Below are 7,219 nucleotides of genomic sequence, written 5' to 3' on the forward strand. Positions count from 1 at the left end.
AAAAAGGGAAAATGCATAAGTACCCCCCCAGCCTATGCCCGAAATCCCAGAGACACACCTAACCTTTACTAAGGTCCTATTACCCCCCCGAAGTTATTTTATATGTAATATTCTACCCCTTTTTGGCCTACGTGGCACTATCTTGTGGGCCCAGTGCACGTTGACAAATTTTTCAAGGATAGTGCCACGTAGGCCGAAAAGGGGTAGAATATTATAGATAAATTAAGTTCGGGGGGGTAATAGGACCTTAGTAAAGGTTAGGTGTGTCTCTGGGATTTCGGGCATAGGCTGGGGGGGTACTTATGCATTTTCCCTTTTTAAAATAAAGTTTATATATTAAATTAGGCATGGAGTCTTTAAAAATTTTAAAATAAAGTATAAATATTAAAAAACTACGTAAAAATTACTATATATCACAATAATTGATCCGCAAACCATCTTCGGAGTGGTCGTGTGTGAAGTAAAAGACTTGATGCTTTTAATATCCACATGAAACCATCTTCGGTGGTTGAGATATCTTATTCTATCTCTAAGAAAACACTATTAATTTGCAATCAAGTTTTATTCGAGGGTCATTACCTATTCCAAAAAATTCCACAAGATACTTCATCATATCAAAAAATAATCTTAGAGAAGAAATTCTTTTATTTGCTAAATCGGTTTGAGAGTCGTTGAAATTTAATTTTATCAAAAAATTCAAGCATGAGAACTTTGAAACTCTTGCAGGTCTCATAAAAATAAAAAATAAAACCCCTTAATTTTTGTTGCTCTTCATTTATTTATTTTGGGGGGAGGAGGACCAAACAAATATGCTTAATTATTTTCTGTTTACTATGGATTCAAAGTTTGATTTAATCTTTATGTTCATATAACTGCCATTCTTGTGATACATTTTCTAAAAGACAAAAACGGAACAACTCAAATTTGACTTAAGCATGACAACATTTTCTTCAAAAGAAAAATGACTTTGTGAATAGTTGAGTGACCAAGTGAGAAATCAACTCTTGACATCTGGTATATGAATTAGAGATAATGAAGTCTAGAAATTTATTGACCAAAGACTGAGAATTATTGAATATGTTCCACTACCAGATATGTCTTTGTCATACATTAAAAATGGCCATAATCAATTCTTGACATCTGGTATATGAATTAGAGATAATGAAGTCTAGAAATTTATTGACCAAAGACTGAGAATTATTGAATATGTTCCACTACCAGATATGTCTTTGTCATACATTAAAAATGGCCATAATCAATTCTGATTAAGTCCTTGGTTGAATTAGAGGTGTAACATACAACAACCAAAAATTGAATTGAGAGTGACAACATTTTCTCTGATAGCAGCCAAATTTGAAAATTTGGAGAAAATGTGTTTCCTGTTGATCTTTAATTATAAGTTACGTACAATATCAAATCCTATGAACACAAAAAATTAACCTAAAAATATGATGATGATTTCAAGCAAAATATTCTCTTCAGTTCAGTTTTTCACTCTTTTCTACCTACTAGTTTCTGAGCACGTGCTTCGCACGTGTGTTTCATGTGAATTTTTATAGATATGTTAGAATGACTAAAATTTCATGAAAAAATATATATGTAAATTGTAATGAACAATAAAATGCAACAATTACAAAATAAGTATAAAGACTTACGGCAATAAAACATTCATAGAAAACTAAATTAAGAAGTCTAATAGAGAAAAAAAAAGACAAAAAGAAACAGATTTAAGAAAAAATACAAAGTAAACATTATTTTTATAAGACTGATGTATAGATGAAAAAATAAGTACAAAATTAGTACATAACTCTCCGAGTTCTTATCGATTCCTTCCATATCCTATCAAAATTCAAGAGTCTTCTTCATCTACTTTAACTATAGAATAAAAATATTTAATAGCCTAATAATCTTGGTAGGGATTTCATGAGATAAAGAAGTTGAATTTATATAGATAGAATAGAAGGAATATCAAAAGATATCTTAAAGTGCTAGTTTAAATATTTAGAGGTTATGAATATGAAAAGATGAGAGTTATGAATATTAAGAGTATAAAAGTTGAATAAGTAATTAGAAAATAATAGTAAATAAATGAAGAATATGAAAAAGAAAATTAAAGTTAGCAAACTATGTAGAAAAAACAACTAAAGTTCTTATCACGTAATTAAGCATCAATGAATTTAAATTTGTGAAGCTAGAGTCATTCTTTAATAATAATCAAGAGGACATTATCAATGTGTGCGTCTCCATTTTGCAATTTGCACCCTTCAAATTATTAAATTTCGTTAGTTATCATAAAGGATAATACTTTATCCACATAAATTATATTAAAGGAAAAAGTTATGAGAAGAGGAAAAGTATAGCAATTTAGGTATAGACTTTTTTTAATTTTTTCTTTTATAGATTATAGATGATAATTATTAATAAATTAGATATTTAATTAGGAATTAATCTTAGGAAGTCTAAAAGTCATTTAACATTTTAATTAAACTTATACAATCAAATATTTAAATATTTTATAACAATTTAATTAATAGAAGGGGTAAAACCGTAATTCAACTTTCAACTTTTTTTGTTCATGCTTATAGTAATACTAGTCAGGAACACGTGCGTTGCACGTGTGAGCCATGTTAAGTTGTATCATTCTTTGTGGAGAGACATTTGTAAAGCAGTGTTGTCATGAGTGGAGGCATTATTATTGATGTAGTAAAAGTGTACATTGTGTTAATTAGTCTTCTAATGATTACATGAGCTATTATTGATCTCGTATAGTGAAAAAGATTTAACGTATGCATTTAATAATAAGTAGGAACATCAACATGAAGTTAATATGAAGTGTCAAAACAAAAGTATGAAAGTACTGTAAATTATTAATAATAATAATAATAATATTAAAACATTAGAATGGAATACGATATCAAGAAAGCTCATAATAGTTCTTAAAGAACTATTCTGGATATGACATTAACACATTGAAGAGTATGGGTCGATGAAGAATCCATTATGCTTGCATAGGTGTGTCTGGGTCTTCTAAACCTGAGATTAATTTGAAGCAATGTAATGTTGTTAGTATCTACGATCTGTAAAGAGTTAATTATCTGTGTTAGAATGACCATATATGTAAACATGTATTACTTACCATTCTTGGAGATTGTTCGTTTTTTCAAATTGTGGATTTATTAGCAAACTACTAACAGGAGTCGTGGAAAGGACAAAATCCCCTATTTTGGCAGGAGTAATTAATTCAGTGATACTTTTATGTAGTTTGAAACTTGACTCAAATATATCAACTGAGGAGATTTATACCTTGGTAAATGGATGATTTTACATCACCAAAGGCAAGCACTGGTTTGTCACTTTCAAGGCTCTGTAACATTTGACCTTCGATTTCAGCGAAATCTCCCCATAAAGTCATGACTTTTCGATCATACCTATATATGTAACAAAGAATATTTTTATGATAAATGCTTATTAACGTGAAATATTTATATGTAGGATGCATAGAAAGTATATGTTACCTTTTGTTTGTAATGATTACTTCGCATCTAATGCTTCGTCCTTCTCCAGTTAGTGCTTTTACTGTGAGTAAAATACACACCACATCTAAACAAAACAATGTGTTACAAAATACATATTTTCTTTATGTATGGAACAGACAACAAACATTTAGTGAAATTTACCAAACAAACTCTCATTAGTGATTTTTTCAGCTTCATCAAATGAAATAAATCCATTCGAAAATTGTTCAGTCTTAAATTGGCTTTTGTCCTCAACGACCTCTATATTGTTCATAAATGCTAGTTCAAGGTCCTTATGCACAGATAAGAAGTTTGGTTCATTTAATTTTCCATTTATAATGTAACTTTGATTAAGTTGAAAAGACTTGTTCCATGCATGAAAATCTTTGTTGAAAATAGTCGTTTGTATTTTTGTACCCTGTGGTAAGGACCATAATCATTAGAATCGCAAAAGAAGTCAACATATTAAGTAATGAATATAATTAAATATTAAAATAGGGTTACCTCTTCGTCGACTAATATCAGTTGCTAACGAATACCCTCACCGTTTGCATTTTTATACTCTTTTGTTAAACTCCGTCGAATGACTAAGACTTTAATCACCCATTTTGTTGCATATTTCTTCAACTTGCTAATTGGTAGTCACTGGTTCTCGAGCTCTTCCAGACTTGTCATTGTATTGTTATAGTAGCTAGGATGTACTAATACAATATATATTTGTGACATAAATGCTATTTTGTTTTTATATAATTAGTGTTCTTTTGGTCTAACAATAAAGATGCTCAAGAATACAATATTCACCAAGCATAAACTAATTCTTCTTTTTAATTTTAAAAGCGAGCAACTTCAACTAACAATAGTATAAATATCACATTAATTGAAGAAAGTTAATCCAAGGTGGAGAAATGTTACCAATTTTGGTGTTGCCGAAAGCAAGAAACCTGTTAAAAGTAGTAGAACATGAAGAGATAGTAAACATAATTTCAAAGAGAAGTAAATCAACAAAAATGTAACAAATTATTGTAACGGAAGTATTGCAAACGTTTCGCCTTCAAAACGAAAAAGTCCTTGGCGGACAATCTGTTGACATGTTATGGCAATAGCTTTATTTTGTAACAGCTTAACTGGACGCAAATGTTATATTTTCTACTACAGCATATATCAACAGCAGTATAGCTAATAGTAGTTTATTTAATTAGACATTTGGAGATAATGTATTTCTTAATGTAAGGTATAGATTTGTTGTGTTAAAATAATATCTTTTTGGAATTCTGTATGTTTCTATTTTCTGGACAGATTTATGGGTTAGATAAAAATGTCTGAAGGCTAAATTCCCTATATTGTTTAATTGTTCTGTTAATAAAGGTGTCTTTGTTGCTGATTTTCACTCAAACTCAGGCTGGCAAATAAATTTCCGAGGAAGCTAAATGATTGGTATATGTAGGTATAGGATTTTTTCCAATTACTTCAGCAGCTGGAATCAGTGTAAAACTTTCCTAATGTAAGGTATAGAATTGTTGTGCTAAAATAATCTGATCATTTTCTTCTTGAATTAGGATTTTTTCTAGACTCGAAGAGAACATGCCATGTATATAATGACTTGCTCTTTCTGACTCTGTTAGGAATTTTGGTGTCCCTTGACTTTATCTCACTTCATTGATCACTATGCTACACCTTTGGATGAGCCTCTAAGAAACAATTGACAAGTGCAGCCAATAGTTTAATTGAGTATTCATGCAGCTGTTTCTGTTTCTGTTTCTCAAGTATATGACACTTAAAAATTGTTACCTGCAATAGCGTACGCTATCACTAAACTTCAAAGTAATGCAGGCTAGAAGGATAAGTTCTTATGTTTTTATTGTTTGTGACCACCAGAAGCAGCATTGTTACTGTCAGGTTTTGGAACTGTTGGTAAATGTATGGGCATATGACAGTGCCCGGCAGATGGTTTACATTAAACTTTACTCAGGTGCGGGAGAAGAGCAGCACTCAGTTGAGCATCGAAAAGGATATATGTAGGCAAAGTACTTCAACATGACATTGTTGAAGAGTATGAATGAAGACTTGGCAGAAGCTGCTGATGACAATTACCATCCATATGAAACATGGCTGTGGCCATTAACGGGAGAGATATATTGGCCAGGGATATATGAAAGGGAGAGAGAGGAGAGATACAGGCAAAAAACGGACAAGAAGAGAAAGACAAGAGCCAAGTTTAATAGTAAAATACTATGGTAGCAGTAAGAAAACAACCCGTCAACCTACTTTCATATAAGACCTTCTAAAAGCTATCAAGTAAAAGTGATCGCAATGTGCGAGAAACTAAGGGTGTAAATATATTTTCGATTAGCATCAAAACAGAGCAAAAGCAAAGCGGTCATATAAGACCGTCTAAAAGCTATCAAGTAAAATGGATCACAATGTGCGAGGAAACTAAGGGTGTAAATATATTTTCGATTAGCAGCAAAACAAAGCAGAAGCAAAGCGTCAAGGTCAGGAAAGTAGATTAACCTTAAGAAAGCGCCCTTGCCTATTGTCCCCTATAGTGTTTAAAAACCACAAAACAACATTTAACATAAGTGAATGATTAAAAGTAAAAACAAAACAGTCGAGAAGATAAAAGGAACTGAAGACTGCATAAACTCCAATATATGTTTTCCATCACGGGTTGTTCATATCATCCTGGATAAAACTTTCTACAACTTTCTATGATAGGACGTGTCATGGTTGGGATTGAATACAGTCGGCCATTCAGGCCAAAGTAGAACGGGACAACTGGAATCATATTTCAGGTAGCTTTTAACAACCACCTGTTTTTGCATTGCAAATTAACTTTACAGATCGGTCACTATTTCTAAGTCCTGCAGACACAAACTGGTCTATGCCAGAACATATTGCTGATTTATTGAGTTGTTGGATTAGGAGGGGTGGGAGCAAGAGCCAAAAGAAATAGTGGAAAGTAATCCCAGCATGCATATGGTGGACACTGTGGAGAGAGAGGAATTAGAGATGTTCTGCGATAGGTTTAGTTCCATTCATAAAGTTAAATAGAATTGTATTATATCCCTTTTATTTTGGTGTAAAGAGGAATGTATAGATGAAGTTGAACAGATAGTAGATCTTTTAGGTTCCTTGTAATATTTTCTCCTAGTTTGTAATTCTCTCTTAAGGTTGCCAGCATGTCCTTAATGCTGAGGAATATGACGTTACCAATTTTTTTACAAAATATATGAATTGTTGCAGTGAAGAAAGACAAAAGGAGGAAGAATGAAGAGGAAAGTAGGTTCTATAAATCTACCAAGAACTTCTTAGAGATGACTCCTCAGTCTCACGGAAAGGTTGCTTAAGCTTAATAACGTTCAGGATGCAACAAAGTAAACTCAGTTTGGTTACCTATTATCTGCTATCTTATTTGTTAGTGCACATTACATGGACCAATATCATCTATCAAATGTCAATTCAGAGCCCATAAATATGTTGTTTTTACATTGGATGTGAATCCATTTATGAGTGTCCTTGATAAAATATATCAACTTCCTTTTCATCCTAGTTCAGTTACTACTAAAGGTTTTTGATGTCTATCCAGAATCGAATGTTATCATTTTGCTTCTCAACCAAGAGAGTTAGTTAGATGTAAAACTCTTCTAATGATCTGCTGATATTGGGGGGAATGCGAAACTAAAAGCTATCAAGTAAAAGTGATC

The sequence above is a fragment of the Solanum tuberosum genome, unplaced genomic scaffold, assembly GCF_000226075.1.
Source record: "Solanum tuberosum cultivar DM 1-3 516 R44 unplaced genomic scaffold, SolTub_3.0 scf00918, whole genome shotgun sequence".
NCBI classification, from domain to species: Eukaryota; Viridiplantae; Streptophyta; class Magnoliopsida; order Solanales; family Solanaceae; genus Solanum; species Solanum tuberosum.